Below are 12,359 nucleotides of genomic sequence, written 5' to 3'. Positions count from 1 at the left end.
ACCCGCTACTGTAGCTACAGTGGCGGGCGCGGGTCCGTACCTACTCCCCAGTATAGTTGTCCGCTTTGGTGCAACTACTGTTCTTTCTTCTGTCCTTTAGGGATTTGTGCTTACTTTTTATCCTGTTTGCCTTGTCCTTTGTAATGATGAGATCTGCTTTGGGATGCCCGCGTACTGCGGCGGCGGCGGACACTATAGCAGGCACTGTAGCGATCACTGTAGCGTGGTACCTTATCACACAGAGACAAATTCCGGCAACTATCGAACACAATCCGGCGAAGGAAACCAGTAGCGCGACTCAACACAAAACTCAACAACAATAACAAGAAAAAGCAAGAAGACAAGTAGCCATGGCGAAGAAACAAAACGCAAGAACCACAGCACATGAATGGCAAAATAGATCAGGTGACATGTGCTGTGGTTCTTGCGTTTTGTTTCTTCGCCATGGCTACTTGTCTTCTTGCTTTTTCTTGTTATTGTTGTTGAGTTTTGTGTTGAGTCGCGCTACTGGTTTCCTTCGCCGGATTGTGTTCGATAGTTGCCGGAATTTGTCTCTGTGTGATAAGGTACCACGCTACAGTGACCGCTACAGTGGCCTGCTACAGTGTCCGTTCCCGCCACAGTACGCGGACATCCCAAAGCAGATCTCATCATTACAAAGGACATGGCAAACAGGATAAAAAGCATGCACAAATCCCTAAAGGACAGAAGAAAGGACAGTAGTTGCACCAAAGTGGACAACCATGCTGGGGAGTAGGTACGGACCCGCGCCCGCCACTGTAGCTAAAGTATTGGGTGAGGGCCTATATAAAGGGCTCCTCATCCAAAGAGGAAGCTAAGTGCAAATTCTCTCTCAAAACTCTCCCTAGAAAGCACCTCGCACCATATATTTAGAGTGAAAACTCTCTGATTTCCCTAAGCTTCCCTGAACAGTGTATTGGGCCAGTGACAAGAAAAAGAGTTATCACTGTGTTTTGCCGGCTTGGTAGATGTGTGTATTTGCTTTGTTGTTGTTTGTTGCGTATCTTGTGGGTGTCTAACGATGATCCCGTGATTACGTGAGATTTTTTTTATATTTTACTGGAATAGTAGACTGCTATGAGATCAATGTGTAGTTTTTAGTATATTCGGAAGCGCTTTAGAAAATAAATGTTTTAATGAATTTTATGACAAGTGACTTTCTGATAACAACATCACTTATATGACTCGTATTTAATTAGAGTTCATTTTATATTTTATAATCAAATTATTGGATTTTTAAAATAAAAAAATTATTAATTACTAATTTTCAATTTTAAAAAATGAAACATCACAGTTTAAAGAAGATTATGTATTATTAAAATGTTTATTTATATTATATTACATATAAATTAAGATGAAATTTGGCCACTTTAATCAGAAAAAAATAATTAAAATGAACATTTTTTTTAGAATAGAGAAGATAGATAATGAGTGACTTATTATATTCGTTCAACGACATTTGTAGAAACATGATAGTTCATAGTAGTGACAAAGAGATTGAAAAAAGAGACATGGAAACAAGAAAGAGAAAGAAGAAAAGAAATGGAGGGAAATATAAGCTTGATTGTATAAAGACAATATAGAAGAGGACAATATAGGCTATCAAATAATATAGGCTAAGACAATATGCAAAAGCTAGGCTGAGAATATGCAGAAGCACGACTGCAAGTGTGTGATATAATAGTGTCTTTGAAGGTTTTTTTTAACTACTAATTTAATATTATATGCTCGGTAGATCACCGATACTTTTCATTTTCGTCGAAAATAAATTCGATGAACAATAAGAAATATGCGATATTATCTTTATGTTCATTGGCACAGATTTGACAACCAAGAACTCCATCATTAAACTTGTATACGTATGACATTCTATCTCTTATTATGTCCTGTATGATATCCGAATTCTTTATGTGATGTTATTCTTCATTAATTTAAAAATTATATGAATCGGTAATGTGCATTTAATTTTATGATTCGGTAATATGTATGTATGTATTAAGAACGCGTTAAGTAGTGATAATTTTATTAGCGATGCACTAGCAAATCAATCACACACACTAGCAAATCACAAACACTGTTATGCCGGTTTTAGTTGCATTGGCAAATCAATCTTAAAGTGAAATGGAAGCAGCTACAACATATGAAGATGAAGCTGAGATGTTCTTAGCATCTACATTGTACAAGAATGCATAATCTGTTGGTAACTACTTTGGGAAAACAAACATATTATTTTTTGTCCTAGTTATACATGTTCAGTACATCTTTGTACATTGGTTTTAGTTGCTATCACTTATCGTTTACTCTGAATATTTATGAGAATTGTTCGAATTCTGATTATGTATGTGTATTTTATTCACAGTTTTTTGGTTACATATCACATTGTTTAGGAATCATGTATTCTATGTGTACTGTTGTTGCTGCCGCCTTTCTTCTAGGCGATCCCAATAAATGGAAGGCTGAATGGAGCATTAGCATCGCGATTATTGCCATAGTTTTGTACATGGTGAATACTGTTCTTGCTATGAAAAGTGCTAGGGCCACTTATTTGTGTTTTAGTTTTTTAAATTATAATATATCATGTTCAATATTTTTAAACTGATTATTTTAGTTATACGATAAAGCTATTTTGACACGCGCAAAAATTGTAACGTCAGATAAAAAAGGGAGTAGTAAGATGTAATCAGAATTTGGAGTAACAAAAAAGTGCAATAATTATACATTAGTCTGCACAATTTTATGTATTGTTCTATTTTTTATGTTTGTGAAAGGCATATGTTTAGCCTATTTGTAATTAATGATGTACCAACTCAACTCTGATAAGAAAGCAAGGTAAATAGCAAGTACTGTTGAAGGAATCCGTGCGAAGAACGTCAAGTGTTTTATTGAAATTATATGTCTGAAGAATTTCAGGATGCTGCTGCACACCACTGCTAGAAGATCATTAATATGTTCAAGCCTCAGTGTACAAATAATCTTTTGTAGCACGTCCAGAAGGTATAAAGTTTTAATACTTTATTTATTCAGAAGATTCCATACTATTGTTACTTATGAAGAAGAACTACGAAGACATAGACTCGACGAACAAGCCACGTCTCAAATGTTTATTTGATAAAGAATATTTAATTCAGCTAGATACAGATGAACCAGACAGTACATTTGTGTGTCTGCTACTCAGATTAAGTGTTCTGCATCAACTACAAGTGGCCGTTCAATCAAGACAAAGATCTACAGCGTTCAACCATGTCAGAAATCCCTGGTGCTGAAGGCATATTATTTTATAAGTATTCCTTTAATTATTTCACTTATCAAAATAATTAAATTAGTTGTATAATTTATTTATTAAATTGATTCACCTTCGAATTAATTTAATTTATGAATTTATATGATTAATATAATTAAGTGAGTAATTATTGAATATTTATATATTTAATAAATCTGTTTTATATGCAATTATAGCTCGGTATGACTTTATTAAACAAAGTCATACCGTGCTCTTCAGGCTGACTTAAGATTTCGGTATGATTTTATTTAAAAAAGTCATACTGTGTCTGTTATGCAGGCTTTCCCTTATGTCACATGGCTTATGTGTGTATGACTTAGAAAAGTCATACCGAATTGTATTGTATGACTTTGGTTGCGTATGTCATACCGAATGACACTTGAAGGCCAAGTCTGATTAAGTCATACCGAGTTTTGCAGTATGGCTTTCTCATAAAAAGTCATTCCTTCTCCTTGATTAGCATGGCTTTGTGTTATTATGTCATTCCTTCTTGGTGTTTGGCATGTCTTTGCTTTGTAATGTCATTCCTAAGCTAGAAAGTCATTTCTTTTTATGTCATACCTAGATCTAAGTGATTTGCCTATAAATATGGCTTCACTTCTTCATTTGTAAAGTGTTCAAGCATTGTAAAAGTTTTCAAGTTGTTTGTAACTTGCATTTGTTATATCCACAGTTTTCTGTGCTTTAATCACTCGGTTGTTTTAATCACTAAACTAGAATACATCCTGTCGAATTTATTCTACGAACTTTAGTGGACATTAAAACGAACCATATTAATTATATAACGACTTAAAACATTGTTATATTAATTAATTAAAATCTGATTAACAAGTTTAATTCAAATCAGATTATTCCGCCGCAATTTTTAGTAACGATTGTATTCAACCCCCCATCTACAATCGTTTCAGGATTTAACAGTTTGATTTTTGTCACGTGTAGAAAATAGTTAAACTACGATTAAAATCAAACTGATACATAATTATATTATAAGTAACTCTTTTAGTCACATCATTTTGTTTATAAACATATTTTCATATTTAAAATAAAGTAATATCAGGTTAAACGATTTTGTTTATAAACGGTTCATATTTAAAAAAAAAAGAATATCAAATAAACCTGATATGAGTACTATGTTCATATTAGGTTAAACGACATGGTGTACTATTTTTGAATGTATCTAGATTGTCTTTTCATAAAATACTTGTCATTTTTGAAAGAAATATATAAAGATGGACTATAGATTTATCATGAAACGAGATTTTAGATGCATTCAAAACTAATATATCATATTATTTTACCTAATATACACCATATTTATATCAGATATTCTTTTTTCTATTCTTATTTTATTAAATAATAACAAAATAAATGATATTTATAAAAATATTAAAATATTTTTAGATATATTAACATTACACTTTATTCACCATACTAATTAATTAACATTAGATTTTAATTTTAAGACACTAGAAAATATCTAATGTGATGAGCACGAAAAAAGTATCTTCTATGTATAAAAAGAGTGTGAGATTTTTTTATATATTACTGGAATAGTAGACTCATGTGAGTTTTAGTATATGCAGAAGCGTTTTAGAGAATTAATGTTTTAATAATTTTTGTGACAAGTGACTTTCTGATAACAAAATCTCTTATATGACCCATTTTTAATTAGAGTTTTATTTATATTTTTATAATAAAATTATTGGATTTTTAAAATAAAAATTCATTAATTACTAATTTTCAGTTAAAAAAATGAAACGTCATGGTTTAAAAAAGATTATATATTATTGAAATGTTCATTTATACTATGTTACATATAAATTAAGATAAAATTTGATCACCTTAATTAGAAAAAAAATCAAAATGAACTATTATTTTAAAATAGAAAGATATATAATCAAAATAAGTTACTGATTTAATATTGATTTTGTTCAACGTCCAAGTTAAAAATTTTATTCCTAACAGATAGAATACATAGCACTGGATTGGGATTGGCGGGTCAAAATTTTTGCATAATTTAAATTGTGTAGAAGAAACTTGCATTATACTCTCAATAGCTATGGATTTGAGTTGGATCCCTTCGCGATTAAGCAAACAGTTATATTCTCAAACAGATTTTCTCTTCCGCGATTAAGTAAAAATGTGTGACATTTTTGGTTTAAGTGACGAATAGTGTACATATCATAGATCATCGGTATATTTTCACATTCGTCGAAAATAAATATGACGAACAATAAGAAACATGTGATATTATCTTTATGTTCATTAGCATTGATTTGTCAACCAAAAACTCCATCATTGAATCATTGAACTTGTGTTATAAGTATGATATTCTATCTCTTAATATGTCATGTATGATATTTGGATTCTTTATGTGATTTTGTTTTTATTTAATTTGAGAATCTTATTATGTCCTGTATGATATTCGGATTTTTTTATATGATGCTGTTATTTATTAATTTTAGAATTATATGAATCGGTAATATGCATGTAATTTTATGATTCGGTAATATGTATGTATGTATAATATCCGGATTCTTTATGTGATGTTGTTCTTCGTTAATTTAAGAATCTTATTATGTCCTGTATGATATTCGGATTATTTATGTGATGTTATTCTTCATTAACTTGAGGATTATATGTCTCGATAATATGCATGTAATTTTATGATTCGGTAATATATATATATATATATATATATATATATATTGAGTGATAATTTTATTTGACAAAAGTTATAATATTTATTTATCAGAAGAATTTATGCTAACCATTATGAAACTATGAATAATATTTTAGAGATTGTAATTACAATTTTTTACGTATTTTTAGCTCATGCATATATAATGGAGATTGATGTGAAATTAAATATGGAAAATATATGATCTCATATATGATTGAAGTATTGGAAGTGCTTAAATGAAATTTTAGAACATATTGATTTCAAATGTCAATATTAATAAGTGGAGGAATGTTAGCTGACATAGCTGCTTAGAAGATGAATTATTTTCGAGATGATCGTCGAAGTCTAATTCTAATGCAAAAAAGCTGCTTAGAGGATGAATTATTTTCGAGATGATCGTCGAATTCTAATTCCAATTCAAAAAAGTTGATGATATGTCAAAAAATTGGAATGCAATGATCTTGAGAGATACACAGTTAGCCCACCCGGAAATGAAGGGACAAGTGGTTCTGATGGCGGTGAAATCTCGCACACCATTTTAACGGTTCCGGATGCGCTATTAAATCAACCTCAAGATGAAAGTTCTGATGGCACTGACATCCCGCACACTATTTTGACGGTTCCAGATGCACTAGCAAATCAACCTCAAGGTGAAAGTTCTGATGACACTAAAATCAGACACTTTTTTGCCGGTTCTAGATACACTAGCAAATCAATCTAAATGTGAAACAGATGTTGTTGAAATGGTGGTGACTTGGATTTTTCTGAAGTCGTGTGAACACTTTCAGATTGAAGTTATTTGTGGTTCACCAAATAATTCAATCGGATAAAATCAGAAATTCTGCAAGAAGAGAGAATGTGTTTTGTTGTGTATTTCAAATGAAACATCTACTTGAAATGATCAATGCAACATCAATATATAGATGTCAATAGATGTGTCTTTTTGATAATAGACACATCTTAATCCAAATAGATTTGTCTAATGGCAATAGAAACATCTTATCCCAATAGATGTGTCTAATGTCAATGGACAAATCTAATGCCAATAGACACTTCTTTTCCAATAGATGTGTCTAATGCCAATGAACATGCCTCATAAGCACTAATAATCATAATAAACTCGAACTAAGCATACACTCCGTACTCTCCTGACTTGTTCGATATAATATTATGATTACATTGATCAACTAGTTAATTCAATTACACTAAAATAACCAACAATCCTCCCCCATTTTAGTGTAATCCATAATCAACTAAACAAAATCACAACAAATAACAAAGTTATGCATAAATGAAATATCATGACGATTGAATTTCACATTAGTATATTATACATTTCAAATATTCGAATATCAAGGTATCACTATGGATTGAACCTCTACTATTCATAATGAATACATGAAGATAATATACACATAACTTTACATTCTCAAATTTTCTTACTTGACACTATATTTTACTAGCCTTGTGTCCCAATCCTTCTTAAGCATATCAAAGCCAAGTCCAAGCTTCTTGAAGCGGCTAAACTTCATGCTCAAATAGGTAGTTCTTTTATTCTCGCACCTGCATATACGATTTTTCAAAAGAACTATTAAGAAGATAGACTTCAACCTCCATATCTTGCAGGTCTGAACACATAACTTGGGATGATGCTTTAATGTGTTCCAATCTCTAGATGTTATGTTTTCACATTGAATTCAACACCTGATGTAATCTTAGGTGAGAATTGGGTTTCTCAACATGAGAGACTTTTAAATGGACTTTAATCCCATCCCCATAACCGACTTGTGCACAAGATCTCTACTCAATCCTTTGGTAAGATGATCGGCTAAATTATGTTGAGTTCTTATAAACTCCACTGATATAACACCGTGAGTGATAAGCTCACGAATCATACTATGTCTAACACCTATGTGTCTAGATGTGCCTTTGAACACTTGTCTATAAGCATTAGACAAGGCAGATTGGCTATCACACCTTATTGATATGGGTGATATAGGTTTTGGCCACAATGGAATTTCACATATCAGATTTCTTAGCCATTCAGCTTCTTTACCAGCAGCTGATAATGCCACAAATTCAGATTCCATTGTTGAGTCGGTAATGCAACTCTGTTTCTTTGATGACCAAGAGATAGCACCTCCCCCAAGGAGGAATACCCATCCACTTGTGGAAGAATGATCTTCCTCATTGGAAATCCAACTTGCATCTGAATGACCTTCAATAACCGAAGGAAATCCAGTATACGTCAAACCATAATCTATGGTTCCTTTCAAGTACTTGAATACTCGGCTTAAGGCTTGCCAATGATGTGAACTTGGTTTGCTAGTATACCTACTAAGCTTTCCAACAACATAGGCAATATCTGGCCTAGTGCTTATCATGGCATACATAAGACTACCAATAGCCCTTGAGTACTCAAGTTGAGATACTGAAACACCTTTATTTGGTAGGAGTTTAATACTAGGATCAAGAGGAGTGCTAACTGGAGAACAATCCTTAAAATTAAATCTTTTCAAAATCTTCTCAATATAATGAGATTGAGAAATTGAAATACCATTATTCTCACGCTTGATCCTTATACCAAGAATCACTTCAGCCTCCCCCATGTCTTTCATATCAAAATTAGATGACAAGAACTTCTTGGTTTTATCCACTTGATTTTGGTCTGTACCAAAAATCAACATGTCATCCACATATAAACAAATTATAACTCCTTTACCAGAAGAATCAAATTTGCTATATACACACTTGTCTGCTTGGTTAATAACATAACCATTAGACAAGACCACTTTATCAAATTTATCGTGCCAATCCTTAGGTGCTTGCTTTAGACCATAAATTGATTTCTTCAATTTACACACCTTGTTCTCACAACCAGGCACAACAAACCCTTCGGGTTGTTTCATATAAATCTCTTCATCTAATTCACCATTCAAGAATGCAGTTTTTACATCCATTTGATGAATGACAAGGTTGTGTATAGCAGCAAGTGCTATTAACAACCTAATAGTTGAAGTCCTAGCAACAGGAGCATAAGTATCAAAATAATTAATCCCTTCCTTTTGTCTAAAGCCTTGGATTACCAATCTGGCTTTAAACTTATCTATCGAAACGTCCACCTTTATTTTCCTTTTGAAGATCCATCTATTCCCCAATGCTTTACAGCCGGGGGCAAATCACTCAATTCCCATGTATTATTATTCATGATAGAATCCATTTCATCCTGGATAGCTTCCTTCCAAAATGCAACATCTCTCGATGTCATAGCTTCGGTAAAAATTTTTGGATCCTCCTCAACAATAAAACAATATTGGTATTGATCTTTAATTTCATCTCTAGAACCCTCAACTAGATAAAGATGAAAATCATCTTCAAAAGACTTTGCTTTTCTAGCTCTAGTGCTTCTCCTTGGTTCAGACGGTTGATGAACATCTTCAGTAGAAACCGAGTTCCTACTAGAAGAATATTGAAGCATGTCCCTCGGTCTAGGTATAGATGTAAATCTTGTTTCATCAAAGATAGCATCTCTTGACTCGATAATCGAGTTCACAGGCACATAGTCATTAGATTCTAACACATAGAATCTATATGCGATGGAATGCTCAGCATAACCAACAAAGATACAATCTATACCTCGTTCACCCAAGTTTCTTCTTTTGGGTTCAGTGAGTCTTACAACTGCTCTACATCCCCAAACTCTCAGAAAACTCAATTTTGGTGACTCTTTATACCAAAGTTCATAAGGGGTAGTTTTATTCCTCTTATTAGGAATTCGATTTAATAAATAACAGGCTTTCAACATAGCCTCACCCTAAAATCCCTCACCCAAACCCGAGTAGGACAACAAGGAATTAACCATTTCTTTTAAAGTCCTATTTTTTCTTTCTGCCACACCATTTTGTTGTGGTGTGTAAGGAGCCGTGGTTTGATGTATTATACCAGTAGATTGAAAGTATACCGGATCATAATACTCACCTCCTCTATCAGTATGTAGATTTTTAATCAAGGTACCATGATGATGTAGCTCTACTTCTTCTTTATATATTTTAAAGGAGTCAAGAGCTTCATCTTTCGCATGCAACAAATATACATAACAATATCTAGAAGCATCATCAATAAAAGTAACAACATACTTTTTATTTCCTAATGATGGTGTAGAATGAAAATCACACAAATCACTGTGTATCAATTCTAATACATCAGACACCCTATTAGCAACTTTAAAGGGCTTTCTAGTTATCTTTGTTAACATGCATGTTTTACATTTTTCATTGTTTAAATCAACAGCAGGTATGAGGCTCATTTTAGACATATCCTTTATTCTTTTATAATGTACATGTCCCAGTCTAGCATGCCATAATTCTGATTTATTCAAATTTAGGCTAGTACTAGTAGAAGCCATGCAAGAAGATTCATCATTAAATGGAGTATTTACATTCAACATAAACATGCCATTACATAAGTAACCAAAACCAACAAAAGTGCCATGTTTTGACAAGATATACTTGTCACTTTCATAAACTTGCTTATATCCACAATTATTTAATACAACACCAGACAAGAGATTCTTTTGAATCCCAGGAACATACAACACATTATTCAAATATATACATTTTCCAGAAGTAAACACTAGCTTAACATTTCCTAGTCCTTTGATTGGTTCAGTTGCAACATTTCCCATCTTTAAGATAGATCCATCTTCAATTGGTTGAAATTCTGTGTACCAACGAAGATCTTTACATACATGACTCGTTGCTCCAGAATCAATCCACCAAGCAACATTATCATCCGGCACATAAAATGCCTCAGATATTGATGATACATAATTCTGACCAGAATTATAATTTTTTATTAAAATCTGACCTTGTTGCTTTTCTGGATCCTTGGATCCACTTGGACCAGCAATAAGCCTTTCTTGCTTACTTTTACCAACCCGACAATCCTTCTTGAAATGTCCAGGTTTTCCACACTTCCAACATGCAATCTTAGCCCTTTTATTGGAAGAGTTGTTGTTGTTTCCTTTGAATTTCCGTTTAACACCCTTGCTGGTTTTAGGATTCTTATAAGATCCACCATCTTCAACCATATTCACAAAAGAGTTACCGACTTGGTTCTTACCCTTAGGATTATTCTCATTTTCTTGAATCCTCAAAGCCTCTTCAATTCGGAAGTGACTTCCAAGTTCAACCAATGTCATATCTTCTTTATTATGTTTCAAGGTGTGTTTAAAATCCTTCCATGATGGTGGCAGTTTGTCTATAACACCATAAACAGAGATAGATTCATCCATCTTCAAATTGTGTTGAACAAACTGTCCCAGAATCCTTAACAATTCATTGTATTGTTCCATCACCGGTCTAGAATCGACCATTTTATAATTCATAAAATTACTGACGAGAAACTTCTTACTAGAAGCATCTTCTGCCATGTACTTGGATTCAAGAGAATCCCACAATTCTTTCGCCGACTCAACATTTTGATATACATCGAAGAGGGAATCAGACATACCGTTTAAGATGTGACCGCGACATATGTAGTCATCGTTTTCCCACTTGCAGCGTTGCCTTGTTTGTTCAATAGTTTCATTCTCAATCTCTTCTGGCATGGGAGTACTTAGAACATACACAACCTTTAGCGTGGTCAACAAAAAATGCATTTTCTTTTGCCATCTTCGAAAATCTTGACCCTCAAACTTGTCCAATTTTGCAAACTTACTTGTCATGTCTTTTGCAGATTCTCCGTTCGTCATCTTCAGAAAAGAATAACTTCAATCTTTGTTGTATAATTTGTGGTGACTTGGATTTTTCTGAAGTCGTGTGAACACTTTCAGATTGAAGTTATTTGTGGTTCACCAAATAATTCAATCGGATAAAATCAGAAATTCTGCAAGAAGAGAGAATGTGTTTTGTTGTGTATTTCAAATGAAACATCTACTTGAAATGATCAATGCAACATCAATATATGATGTCAATAGATGTGTCTTTTTGATAATAGACACATCTTAATCCAAATAGATTTGTCTAATGGCAATAGAAACATCTTATCCCAATAGATGTGTCTAATGTCAATGGACAAATCTAATGCCAATAGACACTTCTTTTCCAATAGATGTGTCTAATGCCAATGAACATGCCTCATAAGCACTAATAATCATAATAAACTCGAACTAAGCATACACTCTGTACTCTCCTGACTTGTTCGATATAATATAATGATTACATTGATCAACTAGTTAATTCAATTACACTAAAATAACCAACAACAGAAGCACCTATAACATCTGAAGATGAAGTTTAGATGTTCCTAACATCTACATTCTACAAAAATGCATAATTTGTTGGTAACTAAGCAAACATATTATTTTATGTTGCA

This window comes from Daucus carota, chromosome 5 (genome assembly GCF_001625215.2).
Source record: "Daucus carota subsp. sativus chromosome 5, DH1 v3.0, whole genome shotgun sequence".
Taxonomy (NCBI): Eukaryota; Viridiplantae; Streptophyta; class Magnoliopsida; order Apiales; family Apiaceae; genus Daucus; species Daucus carota.
The sequence above is the reverse complement of the archived record's forward strand: the minus strand, read 5'-3'. Positions refer to the sequence as shown.